The 14,606-nt window shown below is 43.4% G+C and overlaps 1 protein-coding gene across 2 annotated transcripts in view; it reads right to left on the reverse strand.

Annotated features, from left to right (window-relative positions):
• Window positions 1-14,606, reverse strand: part of LOC117251103 (rho guanine nucleotide exchange factor 2-like) — a 377,871-nt gene that overhangs the window by 196,303 nt on the left and 166,962 nt on the right. The window lies entirely within an intron of this gene.

Raw genomic sequence — 14,606 nt, forward strand, 5'->3', positions numbered from 1 at the left:
TGTGGTTTGTGCTAGGCGGACATGATTGCCAGCATTTTTTCATTATTGCAAGAAATTCCACTGACTCATTCACAAGTCAAAATGTGTTTTATCTGAAAGAAACATGCAATATTTACATCTAAGATAATAGAAAAATAGTCAACCAAGTGCATTGATGTTCTCCAAGATAATATTTGTTTTTCAGTTTCAGTTATATATTGGGGGGCATTTTGGGCATTGGGGGGGGACGTGTCCCCCTCAATGTATATGGTGACTACTGCCCTGTCAGCATGCATAATTAGGCCTCAGTTGTCTGGGTGTGCAAAGGTGAAGTGCGCTGGTCTTGTCATACAAAGTTTGATGGAGTGTCAACTGGACAATATGGAGATATTTGCATCTTGAAAGCCGGACTACAAATGTGGATAGACAGGGAGAAACACACGCAAGCCTAAGACGTGGTTAGATACAATAATCGTCACTATATGAAGTGATTGATAACAAGATCTGTATAATGGATTGTAAAGAAATTCGTCAGGTTTTTATTTTGTAGACAATTGATCTGTATTTATAGCATGATGGGATGACAGCACAATGATGTGTGTGGTATCACTGGAAAGCTCTGCGCTTTCGTGTGATATGCGTGGCATTTCTGTGCCAGCCTGCATTCGAAAGTAATCCATCTAAGAGTAATGTATGTGCGAAGCTGTATGAAAGCTCTGTTATACATCATTTTACTGTAAATTTATCTTTTTTTTTTTCGCTGTGAAAACATTGGACTACCTACAAGTGGTTGGTCTGGTCGGAAAGCTGTGGTTCCACTCACAGTCGCAGAGAAAATCAATTGAGAAGAACAGCTGTGAATTTGGACGCACTATGCGTCGTTCGGGCCCATAGGGTTAAAGATAACATAAGACAGACGAAATACCTCTATATCGGACTTTCTTTTCCTCCTCCTCCCGCACCTGAAGGCTTGGACCTTTTCATTATTATGAAATGCAGGTAACGTAACGTAACGTAAATATCTGCCTATCTTGACCAGATTTTGACACAGACCCCACTCTCAGTGCACACAGTACAGGTACAGGGGCAGGGCAGATGAAAAATTTTGAGGAACAGGGGTGCAAAGTGTATTTCCTTTTTTCTTTCTTGCTTGCTTTCTGTATTTTTTTCTGTATTTATTCAAGATTCTGTCATTTCTGAAAAAAGAGAGATACTCGATTGCATTACTTCAAGAAAGCCATCTTAACAAGACGTATAAGAGGGGCCTCCACAATGCCAGAGCAAACTATTACTCAGCTTTAATAGAAGAAAATTAAAATAAGAACAACCCCAGGTTTCTGGCTGAGAGTCACAGCTCTATTGAGTCTTGTATTCCTTTAGGCCTTAGCAGTAATGATTTTATGAGCTTTTTTAATGACAAAATTCTAACTATTAGAGGCAAAATTCATGACTTCCTGTCCTCAGATAGTACCTATCTGCCCTCAAACACAGCTGTAAGACCTAATATATATTTAGATTGCTTCTCCCCAACAATTGGCAGCAGTGACTTCTTCATCTAATCAACAACGTGTCTCTTAGACCCCATCCCAACTAGGCTACTTAAGGAAGTCTTACCTTTAGTTAACACTCACTTATTAGACATGATCAATATATCTTTATTAACAGGCTATGTACCACAGTCTTTTAAGTTAGCTGTAATTAAACCTCTTCTAAAAAAGCCCACCCTGGATCCAGAGGCGTTCGCCAACTATAGACCAATATCTAATCTTCCCTTTCTTTCAAAGATCTTTGAGAAAGTAGTCGCAGACCAGCTGTGTGATTTTCTCCATGATAATAATTTGTTTGAGGAATTTCAGTCAGGATTTAGAGTGCATCATAGCACTGAGACAGCACTAGTTAAAATTACAAATGATCTTTTGATTGCTTCAGATACAGGATTTGTCTCTGTACTTGTTTTATTAGATCTTAGTGTGGCATTTGACACAATTGACCATCAAATTCTGCTGGAACATTTAATTGGCCTAAAGGGTTCTGCACTAAGCTGGTTTAAATCTTATTTATCTGATCGTTTTCAGTTTGTTGTTGTTCTTGATGAATCATCCTTACATATTCAACTTTGTTTTGGAGTTCCACAATGTTCAATGCTCGGACCAATCCTATTCACTCTATATATGCTTCCCTTAGGTAACATCATTAGAAATCACTCTGTTCACTGTAAATTATAATTGTTATGCAGATGATACACAATTGTATTTATCGATAAAGCTAGAAGAAACTAATCAATAACTAAACTTAATAATTGCTTTAAAGACATAAAAACCTGGACGAGCACCAATTTCCTTATGTTAAATTCAGACAACACTTAAGTTATTGTTCTTGGCCCCAAACAACTCAGAGACTCTTTATCTGATGACATAGTTTCTCTAGATGGCATTGCTCTGGCCTCTAGCACTACCGTAAGAAACCTCAGAGTAAAATTTGACCAAGATTTGTCTTTTAATTCTCATTTAAAACAAACCTCACAGACTGCATTTTTTCATCTGCGTAATATTGTGAAAATTAGGCCCATCCTGACCTGAAAAGATGCAGAAAAATTGGTCCACGCTTTTGTTACCTCTAGGCTGGATTACTGTAACTCCCTCTTATCAGGTAGCTCTAATAAGTCTTTAAAAACTCTCCAGCTAATTCAGAATGCAGCGGCACGTGTACTAACAGGAACTAAGAAACAAGATCATATTTCTCCTGTTTTAGTTTCTCTGCACTGGCCCCCTGTAAAATCCAGAACTGAATTTAAAATCCTGCTGTTAATTTATAAAGCTCTAAATGGTCAGGCTCCATCATATCTTAGAGAGCTCATAGTGCCATATTATCCCACCAGAACACTGCGCTCTGAGAATGCAGGGTTACTCGTGGTCCCTAAAGTCTCCAAAAGTAGATCAGGAGCCAGAGCCTTCAGCTATCAGGCTCCTCTTTCCTGTGGAATCATCTTCCTGTTGCGGTCCGGGAGGCAGAGACCGTCTCCACATTTAAGACTAGTCTGAAGACTTTCCTTTTTGATAAAGCTTATAGTTAGGGCCGGCTCAGGCTTGCCTTGTACCAGCCCCTAGTTAGGCTGACTTAGGCTTAATCTGCCGGGGGACCTCCTATAATACACCGGGCACCTTCTCTCCTCTCTCTCTCTCTCTCTCTCTCTCTCTCTCTCTCTCTCTCTCTCTCTCTCTCTCTCTCTCTCTCTCTCATGTCCTGTAACTGCATCTTGCTAACTCGGCTTCTTCTCTGGAGCCTTTGTTCTTCACTGTCTCGCGGTTAACTTATATCGCAGCGGTGCCTGGATAGTGTGACGTGTGTGGTTGTGCTGCTGCCGTGGTCCTGCCAGATGCCTCCTGCTGTTATCGTTAGTCATACTTCTACTGTTATTATACACATATGATTATTGTCACATATGTATACTATCAGATATTAATATATACTTTCAACATATTGTACCACAATAGCTGGAATTATAATTATAATATTATTACTTTCATTAATGTTGTTGTAAGCTACTGTCATTACCGTCTGTCCTGCATCTCTCCCCGTCTCTGTCTCTCTCTCTGTCTGTCTCTCTTCCTGTCTCATTGTGTCATACAGATTACTGTTAATTTATCATGTTGATCTGTTCTGTACGGCATCTATTGCATGTCTGTCCATCCTGGAAGAGGGATCCCTCCTCAGTTGCTCTTCCTGAGGTTTCTACCATTTTTTCCCCCTTTAAAGGGTTTTATGGGGGGAGTTTCTCCTTATCCGCTGCAAGGGTCCAAAGGACAGAGGGATGTCGTATGCTGTAAAGCCCTGTGAGGCAAATTGCGATTTGTGATATTGGGTTTTATAAATACAATTGATTAATTGATTGATTGACTGAACAAGTCAGAGCACATTAAATTTAAGAGAGATTGGGTTGGCAAAGTCTATTCGGTCTCCTACAATAGCAAGAGTAGGGGTGCGGCAGTGTTGATATTTAAAAATGTACCTGTTCAAGTAGATTTCTGCAATGTTGATCCAGAGGGTTGTTATATCTTTATTACATGGTTATTTATATGGAGAAAAGATTACTATCGTAAATGTGTATGCTGCCCCAAATGCTCCTGTGTGCCTATTCACTAAACTAACTAGTCTGCTGTTGGAAAACTGCTACCCTCTAACAATTATCGGAGGAGACTGGAACTGTGTTTTAGACCCTACTAAAAATAAATACCCAGCTCCCAAATCACAGAATATGGGAGTTAGATCCAAAGCACTCATGCAGATGATGGATGAAGTCGGTCTAGCAGATATTTGGAGACTTATGAACCCTTGTCAAAATGATTTTTCTTTTTATTCCAACCCCCATAAAACATACTCTGGAAGTGATATTATATTAGTTCCTAATGTCTTCATTGACAGGGTTGTGAAATCTAACATAGGGTCTATTTTAATATCTGACCTACATCAGTGTCTTTCTATCCAGAATCACAATGTTAAATGATCTGGATGGAAATGTGACAGATCAGTGTTGGCCGACCCTGAGTTTTGTGAATGGGAAGAGCAGGAGTAAAGAATGTTTATTAATGATAATGATAACAATGAGGTAACCCCATCTATTTTGTGGGAAACTATGAAGGCATACATAAGAGGGATTATTATCGCCTACAAAACTACTAAGAGAAGGAAATGTATTAGCAACAACAAAAACTCAAGCCAATTCAAGCAAACTGTGATAGAGTTGTGACAGCTAAGATGGCTCTCAACACTCTTTTATCACAGAAGGCTGAAAAAGCTTTGTTTTTGCAGAAACAAATTATATGAACAGGGAAACAGATCAGGGTGGTACCTGGCAGCATTAATTAATAATCAATCCAAACATAAATCTATCACCAAGATAAAAAGTAAAATAGGTAACTATTGTTTTTTGTTAAAGGATATTTGTTCTGTTTTCAGTGACTTTTATAAAAATCTGTATATGTCTGAGCTTCCACAGTCTTCTGACTGTGTATGAATACAAGTGTGAATACATTTTTGGAAAGTCTCTCCCTTCCTCAATTAACAAATGAGGAAAGAAATGATTTGGGTATCGAAATAAATGTCAGTGAAATTATGCATACTATTGACTCATTATCAAGTGGGAAGGTAAGTGGTCCAGATGGCCTCCCAGTCGACATATATAAAACGTTTAAGAATACACTTGCCCCCCTATTGAATAACATGGTTAAGAGTCTTCCTAGTTCTTTACAGGTAGCTACAATCACAGTCATCCCAAAAGAAAATAAAGATCCAGAAGATCCAGCTTCATATAAACCCATTTCAAATCAAAATACAGACTCCAAAATACTGGTAAATCTTTTAGCTCAAAGACTCAACACCCTCATTCCAAGGTTAGTATCTCCTGATCAGACAGGATTCATTCCTGGGAGACAGGCTTATTCTATGTAATATCTGAAGACTGTTGGGAGTTAAGCAGTACATTAAAAATAAGAACAAAGATGCTTATAGTAGAGGTCAACCGATCAATCGGCCAGCCGATTAATCAGGCCAATCTAACGCCATTTTGAGGTAATCGGCTGAGGCCGATCCCTATGCTCACGAGGCTGATGACCATAAGAGGAACCTTAAAACAGTGTTAAACTGTTGCGCAATGTTGGTGTTCTTGAACGTGCCTGTGATGGAAAATATGGTATTTGACCTTATTTTTGTCTTTAGCGTGTAATGCATGTTTTTATATAAGGGTACTTGCTATGATGTATGATGTATATTGCTCAGTTTACCCCTACTGTGACAGCAGTGAGAAATATAACAGAGGCCTGATGGGAATAGGGTTAAATAGGGAGGTTCCCACAACAAGTGTCCATGGTAGCCTCAAGAGATGTTGTGTCTTACTGTGCGTTCACACCAAACGCGATGGACGCGATGAACGCCACAAGTTTCAATTCAATGTCGCGATAAGAGCGACGCGATGAAGCGATGACGCGATGACGCGTCCATCGCCTCATCGCATGTGTCGCTTGAAGTTGAAAAATTTGAACTTTTCAAGCGACATCGTGTGACACTGTGCCGCGACATCCAATCAGCGTTGATATCCAACCATTCATAAAGAAATTATAAGCAACTAAGCGGAGACAGATGGACAGGCGCTCTGCAGCTGGGATGGAGCGCCTGTAGTTGGTGTCCAGGCGGGAGATCCTCGCACCGATACAGGCCAACAGGTCCTCAAACTGGGCCAGCGTCAGCCTGAAGTACCGCTGGAAACGACCGTCATCCAGACGCAGCTCTTGCAGGAGGTGATGATATTCACCCAGCTGTGTGCGTTTCTGGAGGATATTGTGAACCCAGACACGGCGGCGTTTGGGTCTCTGATCCAAATCAGATGTCCACAACAGATAAAGAGCAGCTACGATAGTTAACTCAGCCATGGTTGACGTGAAAATAGCGGGAAGTTGTGTCATCGCGATTGAAGCGATGAAGCAGTGATCAAAAAGGTGACATTTGTGATCAAGCGACGCGATACTCGCGTTACGGGCGATGATATCGCGTCCATCGCGTTTGGTGTGAACGCACGGTTAGGGATGTCAAACCAGCTGAGCGCCATATATTTTGACTTTTGTGTTATGGGAACTATACAGATAGCAGGGTGAGAGAACATCGAGGCACTCGCTCGTTATGGGAACTATAAAGATAGAAGGGTGAGAGGACATCGGCCCTCACTCACTGACTGACTGCTCATGCGGTTGTATCTGTGTGTGTCCATTCATGAATGCGTAATAAAACTCAGAAAGACAGACGACGTGTGAAGACTTTTCCTTAAACTGTTCATTTACTGTCATTTTGCCACCACAAAATTGGCGACCACGAAGGGACTTCATCTGTGAGCGGATTCTGGAATTCTGAACTGAAGGTGTGAAGACTGTGCACAGCAAGAGCCGAGGCTCTTACACCTCAAACTCCCTCACAAAGGAAGGTTGAGAGGAGGGCCTGATGTCTGAGAACCGGGATTCCATTTCACCGTTGGGGTCCAACGAACCTGGTGGCTGTCAACACCTTGCTGTCTTTCCGGGTGAGTTTTAGGACTGCGCAGGAGAAAATCTTTTCCACCTATTGAGATAGGTTGAGAGACGTGCCAGGCACCGTTTCTGGGAAGTGGAGTGCAGGAAAAGTGGTGAGCTCGGTTTAGGTCAGGGACCTAAAAGTAGTGTAGACACCTGATTATTTCAGTTAGAGGAGACGTAGAGACACTTGCTATCAAAGTGGGACAGACAGAGTGAGTGAAGCGCATTTTTTTTTTTTTTTTTCCTTTTTGTAAGTCGTGCACGTTTTCAGGAAAAAAAGAAGTATAAATAAAATTTGATATTGATTTTTGCTTCCACAAATTTGATTTACTTCTAATTCTAAAAGAAAAAACAGAGAGTTTGATTACAATGGGATCTGGACAGAGCAAATCCTCAAAGGGGAGAATTGAGCCTGATTATGGCACTCCCAACGTGAGATTTATGGAGATTAATTATGGGAAGGAGACCGTGGCTCAGTTAGATCTATGGGTCAATAAGTGCTGTTTTCCGAGAACAGGCAGCCTGAGTGTTAAGCTGCTCGAGGCTTTCGAGGTGAGGTTAACAGACTTAGAAATAAGGGGATTAGAAGGGAAGTTTGGGGGTAAGGTCAAATTCCAGGCAGATTGGTCAGCTTTTGGTAATTGGATGAGGGAAGCCAAGCATAGACAGGGCTCCAAAGGTTTCCCAGTACAGTGTTCGAAGCTGGATTCGGACCTAGACTCGGCTCCACCTACACGGCCCCCATCGTATGTGGAACTACCCGAACTGGAGGAACTACCTGACCTGGAGGGAGCAGCTGGCTCCTCTGGATCAACACCAAAGGAAGACGGAAAAGCAAAAAAGAAAGCACAGAAAGGAAGCCGCGATGTGCCACCTCACCCAGATCCTACCTCCACATCAGCCCTGCGCAGCGGAAAAGTTTTCAAAGAAGGAGATGGGCAGGAGGAGGAAGAGGAATCGAATGTGATGATGGATGCTCCTATGATGGAGGTGGCAGGTAGGAACAGAGAAACACAACTCGTGTACAGACCATGGCTCATGAGTGACATGATGGAGGCCATGGCGACTCATCATAGAGGGAGGAGAGAAATTTGGAGAGCAACTGCTGTTGTTGATTCAGCAGTACAGACCAACCATCAATGAACTGAGATGTATGCTGACACGATAAATGACAAATGACTGGCACAAGGTGGCTGATTTGTTTGCAGAAACTGGAAATGTCAGACTGGCCCACCATGACTCTGAGAACGCTGCCAATGCTGATTACAAAGCCATTGTACTTCGGCTGATGACAAGACTGAAAACGAAATTCCCTGTTCGTTTGGACTGGGGAAAAGTGGTGGCGGTTAAGCAGGGGGCAGATGAGAATGTCTCTGCTTATCTATACCGCCTGAGACAAGCAGCGATGCAGTATGGTGAACTGACAGAAGAAGAAGTTGAGGGAAAAGAGGGTGAAAGACACGCAACTCAACTGCGTCTGCTTTTCCTCAATGGACTAAAACCAGAGATTGTGGATATAGTTCACTGGGTTTTCCTCACATGGCCAACAGCAGATCTCGCGGACATTGAAAGACACGCTGTGGGCGCAGAGGCTGAACTCCAGCATCAGAGAGATGAACTCCAGCGTCAGAGGGATGAACTCCAGCGTCAGAGAGAGGAGGAAGCGTCAAAGAAATTGGAGAAAAGGGACTGCCTCACTGCTAAACTGCAGGTGGCTCAACTGCAGGACTTACAGGGAAGACGGAAAGGAAAGTCCAGGGGATGGAAAAAAGACAATGATAAATGTTTCAACTGTGGCAAAAGAAGACATTAGGCGAGAAACTGCCGTAAAGGGAAGAAAAACAAGGGAAAAGATGTGGCAGATGAGTCAGATTGACTATATGGTGAGAGCACGAGGACGGACGAATCTGGTAACGACACTGACCTGGAAAACCAAGCAACACTTCAGACACGTGAGAACACTGACACTAACACGAATACAGAAACATACAACATGCACATCATGACTGATGCAGAGTATGAGCTTGTTTCTGACGCAATTCTGCACCTCGAATCTAAACAGAAAGACAGTGAGCATAGCAATGTGATGCCTGATTTTTCAGCGGAGGCATACAAAAAGATGCCTCGATACACATTGACAGTTAACTGTGTTGAGATCTCTTTCTTGGTGGATTCCGGGGCCACAGAATCAGTCGTAAGGCATTGTGATTTTCATGAGAAGGCTACACCTAAATTGAGTGGGAGGTATCAGAAAACAATGGGGATACTGGAGTAGTGATGATTGAAAAATATACTGCTCCGCTGAAATGTTTTGATTCTGACATGGGGAAATCTTTCAAACACTCATTCTTGTATTCTGACAGATGTCCTATCAATCTGATGGGACGAGATCTCATGTACATGTTGGGAATTGTTTTGATTTGTACACCTGAAGGTGTTCAGGTGAGGAGAGTGAATGAAATGAAGGAAAGTTTTGTTTTGTGCACACAGTTTGTGTGCGAGTGGAAGATAAATCTCCCCCTCTTCTGTTTCACAGCAGCTCCCACAGACACACACACATGCTGACGTCACATGTCTGCACTGTACAGCCGATATGTTTCCCATTTCACACACTGACCATGGGTATGAGGATATCTGGTGTAATACAGGACAAGACATGGATAGGTTGCAGCTTGACTGGTTGTATTGGAATGACGTTAATTGTGCTGTCTCGGTGAAACTTCCTAATCGATGGCATGAGTTGATTTTGTCACAAAGCTCTGATCCACACATCTCACTGGTAAATCCTAACCACACAGACCTGGGTTTGTGGGTGCGGGAGCTGAACGCCTCTCCATGCTGGAAATCTACAACTGATCCTCATATTGTTTTTAATGAGGAAATGCGGGTGTACAGAAAGAAACTAAATTGTGACATTGAGACTTCCCATTCAGTTGTGTTTGCAAACAAATCTGGTTTTGAGGCTGACATGTGCATGGTTAAATCCATTACAGACATCCCAGAGCTACAGCAGGTTCCTGCTTATCTCTAGGCCAAAAGTAAATATGATGTTGGTCTGATCAAAAACTGTGAGCCTGTGGTAATAACACCTAAATCAGACTACAGACCCTGTCGTAATCAATATCCTCTCAGACGGGAAGCAGTTGAAGGCATTAAACCAGTGTTTGATGCTCTGTTGAAAGCGGGCGTGATTGTTCCATGTCCAGATTCTCCTGTGAGAACGCCCATATTCCTTGTGCGTAAAATACGACCTGATGGCGAACCTGCAGAGTGGAGATTTGTGCAGGACCTGCAAGCTGTAAATGCTGCTGTGCAGGCCAGAGCTCTTACAGTTCCACATCCACACACAATTCTGTCTCAAGTTCCAGCTGGTAGCAAATGGTTTTCAGTTGTTGATCTGTCAAATGCTTTTTTTCAGTGTTCCAGTACACCCAGACAGTCAATATTGGTTTGCTTTTTGTTTTGAAGGTAAGATGTGGACTTCCTCGAGGGTTTGTCAGGGATTTTCGGAGTCTCCCACTATTTACAATTCTGCTTTGAGGGACAGTTTGGAAACTCTTGTAATGCCTGAAGGTAGTGCTTTGTTGCAGTATGCTGATGACCTATTGGTTGCGAGTGACACCAGAGAGGGCTTTGTTGCAGACACCCTTGCCTTGTTGACTCATCTGGCTGAACAGGGCCATAAAGCCAGCCTGTCAAAGCTACAATTTGTTTCACAAGAGGTCACATTTTTGAGTCACGTGATCTCTCCTGAGGGAAAGACCCTCACATCCAAGCGCATTGAAGCCATTCAAAAGATCCCAAAACCTGAAACCAAGAAACAGGTTATGGCATTTTTAGGAATGACGGGGTACTGCAGGCAATGGGTTCCTAATTATGCTGAGATTGAGGCACCATTAGCAGCAATTGCTCATGGGCAAGGCCTGAAAGCATCTGATCATGTCATTTGGACTCCTGACGCAGAGAAATCTTTTGTTGATTTGAAACTTGCTTTGCAAACACCCCCTACTCTTGGACTGCCTGACTGTACATGACCATTTACCCAGACTGTTGATGAAAAGGGTGGGTACATGACTTCTGTACTGTTACAAGAACACGGGGGGGGAAACAACGACCTGTAGCTTATTTTTCATCTAAACTTGATAGTGTTGCTGCAGGTCTGCCTCACTGTCTCAGAGCTGTGGCCACTGCTGAGAGAGCAGTGATGGCATCACGTGACATTGTGGGCTATGCTGATTTGACCTTGCTCGTCCCACATGCAGTATCTCTTATCCTACTCGAGCAGAAAACTTCACATCTTTCTGCTGCAAGGTGGTTGCGTTACAATGCTGTTCTGTTGGAATTGCCTAACGTTAAGATAAAGATTATTAATCCTGCTACTCTTCTCCCAACGGCTGTTGATGGAGAACCGCATGACTGTGTAGCTGTGATAACTTCTGCTTGCTCTCCCAGACCTGATTTGAGAGACACACCGATTGACAATGCTGATTTTGAATTCTTTGTTGATGGATCAGCTTCGAGAGACCCCAACACTGGTAAAAATGTTGCAGGTTTTGCAGTCATAACACTGCAGGACACAGTGATCGCATGTCCTTTGTCATCCTCACATTCAGCTCAAGCGACTGAATTGGTGACTCCGACAGAGGCATGTAAACTGGCAGAGGGCAAATCTGTTAATATTTACACAGACAGCAGATATGCATGGGGTGTGGTTCATGATTTTGGACAAATTTGGAAAAACAGGGATTTCTTAACTTCAACGGGGAAATCTACTGCTCATCATGTGTTGGTGTCTGCTCTTTTGGATGCTGTGTTGTTGCCTAAACAAATTGTTGTGTGTAAATGTGATGCTCACACTAACAACACTGACCCCATCTCTCTGGGTAACGCCAGAGCTGATGCAGCTGCAAAAGCAGCCTCAAAGCTGCCATTGTCTTCAGCCTTGCATGCCACCTCACTAACCCCTGCTTCTACTCCTACAGTCGTGGCTACGGCTGAGATAACAGACCTACAGATAAGGGCCTCTCCGACAGAGAAGGCCGTTAAAAAAAAGCAGGATGTACTGTGATTGGCAAAGTGTGGACAGGACCTGATGGCCTGCTTTGTCTCCCTCGCTACCTTTTTCATTTCTATGCTAAATTGATACATGGTTTGGACCACGTGTCAAAGGGGGGAATGGTTGAGGAGATACGGAGATACTGGTATACAAGAGGTTTTACCAGTTATGCCACAGAGTTTTGTAAAAGATGTGTGATCTGTACTACAAACAATGTGGGGAGGGGTATCAAAATACCACAGGCTGCACATCCACCTCCAGAGAGACCTTTTGATCACTTGCAGATGGATTTCATTGAACTAACACCGAGCGAAGGTAAAAGTTTGTTTTGGTGATGCATGTTTTCAAAATGGGTTGAAGCTTTTCCTACAGCTAAACAGGATGCTGCAGCAGTGGCAAAGGCTTTGATGACTCTGATAATTCCCAGGTGGGGAATTCCAACTAAAATCAGCTCAGATAATGGTACACCTTTTGTGAGCGCAGCCTTGAAAACTTATGGTGAGTTCATGGGTATTGATCTAAGACAACATTGTGCATATCACCCAGCATCTGGAGGGGTATGTGAGAGGGAAAATGCAACTTTGAAAAACAAACTTGTGAAAGTGTGTGAGGAGACAAAGATCTCATGGACAAAAGCTCTTCCTATTGTGTTGATGCACATGAGGGCCAGGAGGAGGAGCAGAAATGGATTCAGTCCATTTGAGATCTTATTTGGCAGACCTCTCAATACCGGGATTGGGCCCACTAAAAGGCAGTTGCCAGACACTGGTCACTGCAAGGATGAAATGTTACGATATTGTGCAACCTTGTCCTCTGTTTTGTCTGAAATCCACCAACAGGTGAAAGCTGCCCTGCCCAAACCTGCAGAAGGGAAACTGCATGAGCTCAATCCAGGCGACTACGTTATGGTGAGAGATCTGAGACGAAAGAACTGGAAAGCTTGCAGGTGGAACGGACCGTTCCAGGTGCTTTTGGTGACAGACAGCGGTGAAGGTTGCAGAGAGAGCTACATGGATACACACCAGTCACTGCAGACGGGTTTCTGATCCAGGGGCACATCACAATGCTGATCGAGACACCGAGGTCGTGGCATCCCTTTAGACACCTGGGGTGCGGTCTAAGAGGGGCAGTGGGCCTCCTGCTTGTCATCTCCATCGGAGTGGGGCTGATACTACTGCTGCTGGACGAGATCTACAGTCACGACGTCACTGAGCCGGATGTCAACGACACTCTGGCACAACACTCACCTCACCCACCTTTCAGATAAAGTGTTAGCTACAGACAGGTTTCATTTTAGTTTGTCTTTAACAGTTTGCTGTTAGCACCGCGAGTGCGATGTGCTTGTGTCGACCGCGATTGTAAATCATAATAGCGCTCAGTGAGAGACTGCGGGCAGAGCGGGTTGAAATATGGCTTTCTACATGCTGATCACATGTATTGATAAAGTATTGGCTTTTTATTGGAAGAGCTTTTATTGCACTTATTCACAGTAACAAGCGTAGTTGTTGTCAACTAGAGTGATCTTGAAGTTATATTCCCTTCATCTGCACTGCGGCCCCACCGCTGCAGAATGATGATACATGAAACCGAAACTTTAAAAAGTAATGCCGATAATGGCGGAGCTTACTATTATTACAGTCTTGATTAAATTTACCTTGGGCTGTTTAATACCGGGTCTCAGTACCGATCCCTGCCCGGGCATTTGATGAAGGCTCCTGGTTGGCCGGTGATAGACTGGTGTCAAACTGTCGTTATAGCCCGTCCGAGCGGTTCATGCCAGGCTCGAATCAAACCCACAACTGGTGATGTAGGCATCGTCTCATTTGATGTTGCTCAATAAGAATCCTGAATGTCATCGCATTTTTTTTCTCAATGGACGCAGGTGTCAAAGCAATGGACTGAGCAGTGGACTGAGCAATGGACTCCTCTGCCTGGACAGAGGCAGAGGAGAAAACTGCAAAATCAGCTGGGGCAGTGCGGGCGGGACATCAAGGCCACTGTGGCCTTAGGGCAGATATTTTTTTCAAGGGCACAGGGCCAAATTAGGAGGGCACAAGAGCCATGGCCGTCATGGTCCTCGTGAAATTCCTGCCCTGATGGGAGCGATTGACTGCACCCATGTGCAGCTTGTGCCCTCCGCAGACACTGAGCATGTGTACAGAAATCGCAAAAACACGCATTCATTGAATGTGCAGTGCGTTTGTGATGCCAAAGGTATCATTACCAACGTTGTGGCAAAATATCCCGGGTCAGTACACGATTCTTTTATTTTGAGAAACAGTTTTCTGTTTTCCAAGATGCGAGATGGCGAGTTTGGAGATGGCTGGCTTGTATGTGAGTCAATTTGCAAAAATCCTTTGTAAAATAATTACATTAAAAACAAGAGCGTGTTTCATATTGATTCATATGTTTTTTAAGGTGATAGTGCATACCCCCTACACCCCTTCCTCCTTACACCTGTTCTCAACCCGACCACTGCCGGAGAAATAAGGTACAACGAGGCCCATATCCGC

The sequence above is a fragment of the Epinephelus lanceolatus genome, chromosome 16 (genome assembly GCF_041903045.1).
Source record: "Epinephelus lanceolatus isolate andai-2023 chromosome 16, ASM4190304v1, whole genome shotgun sequence".
NCBI classification, from domain to species: domain Eukaryota; kingdom Metazoa; phylum Chordata; class Actinopteri; order Perciformes; family Serranidae; genus Epinephelus; species Epinephelus lanceolatus.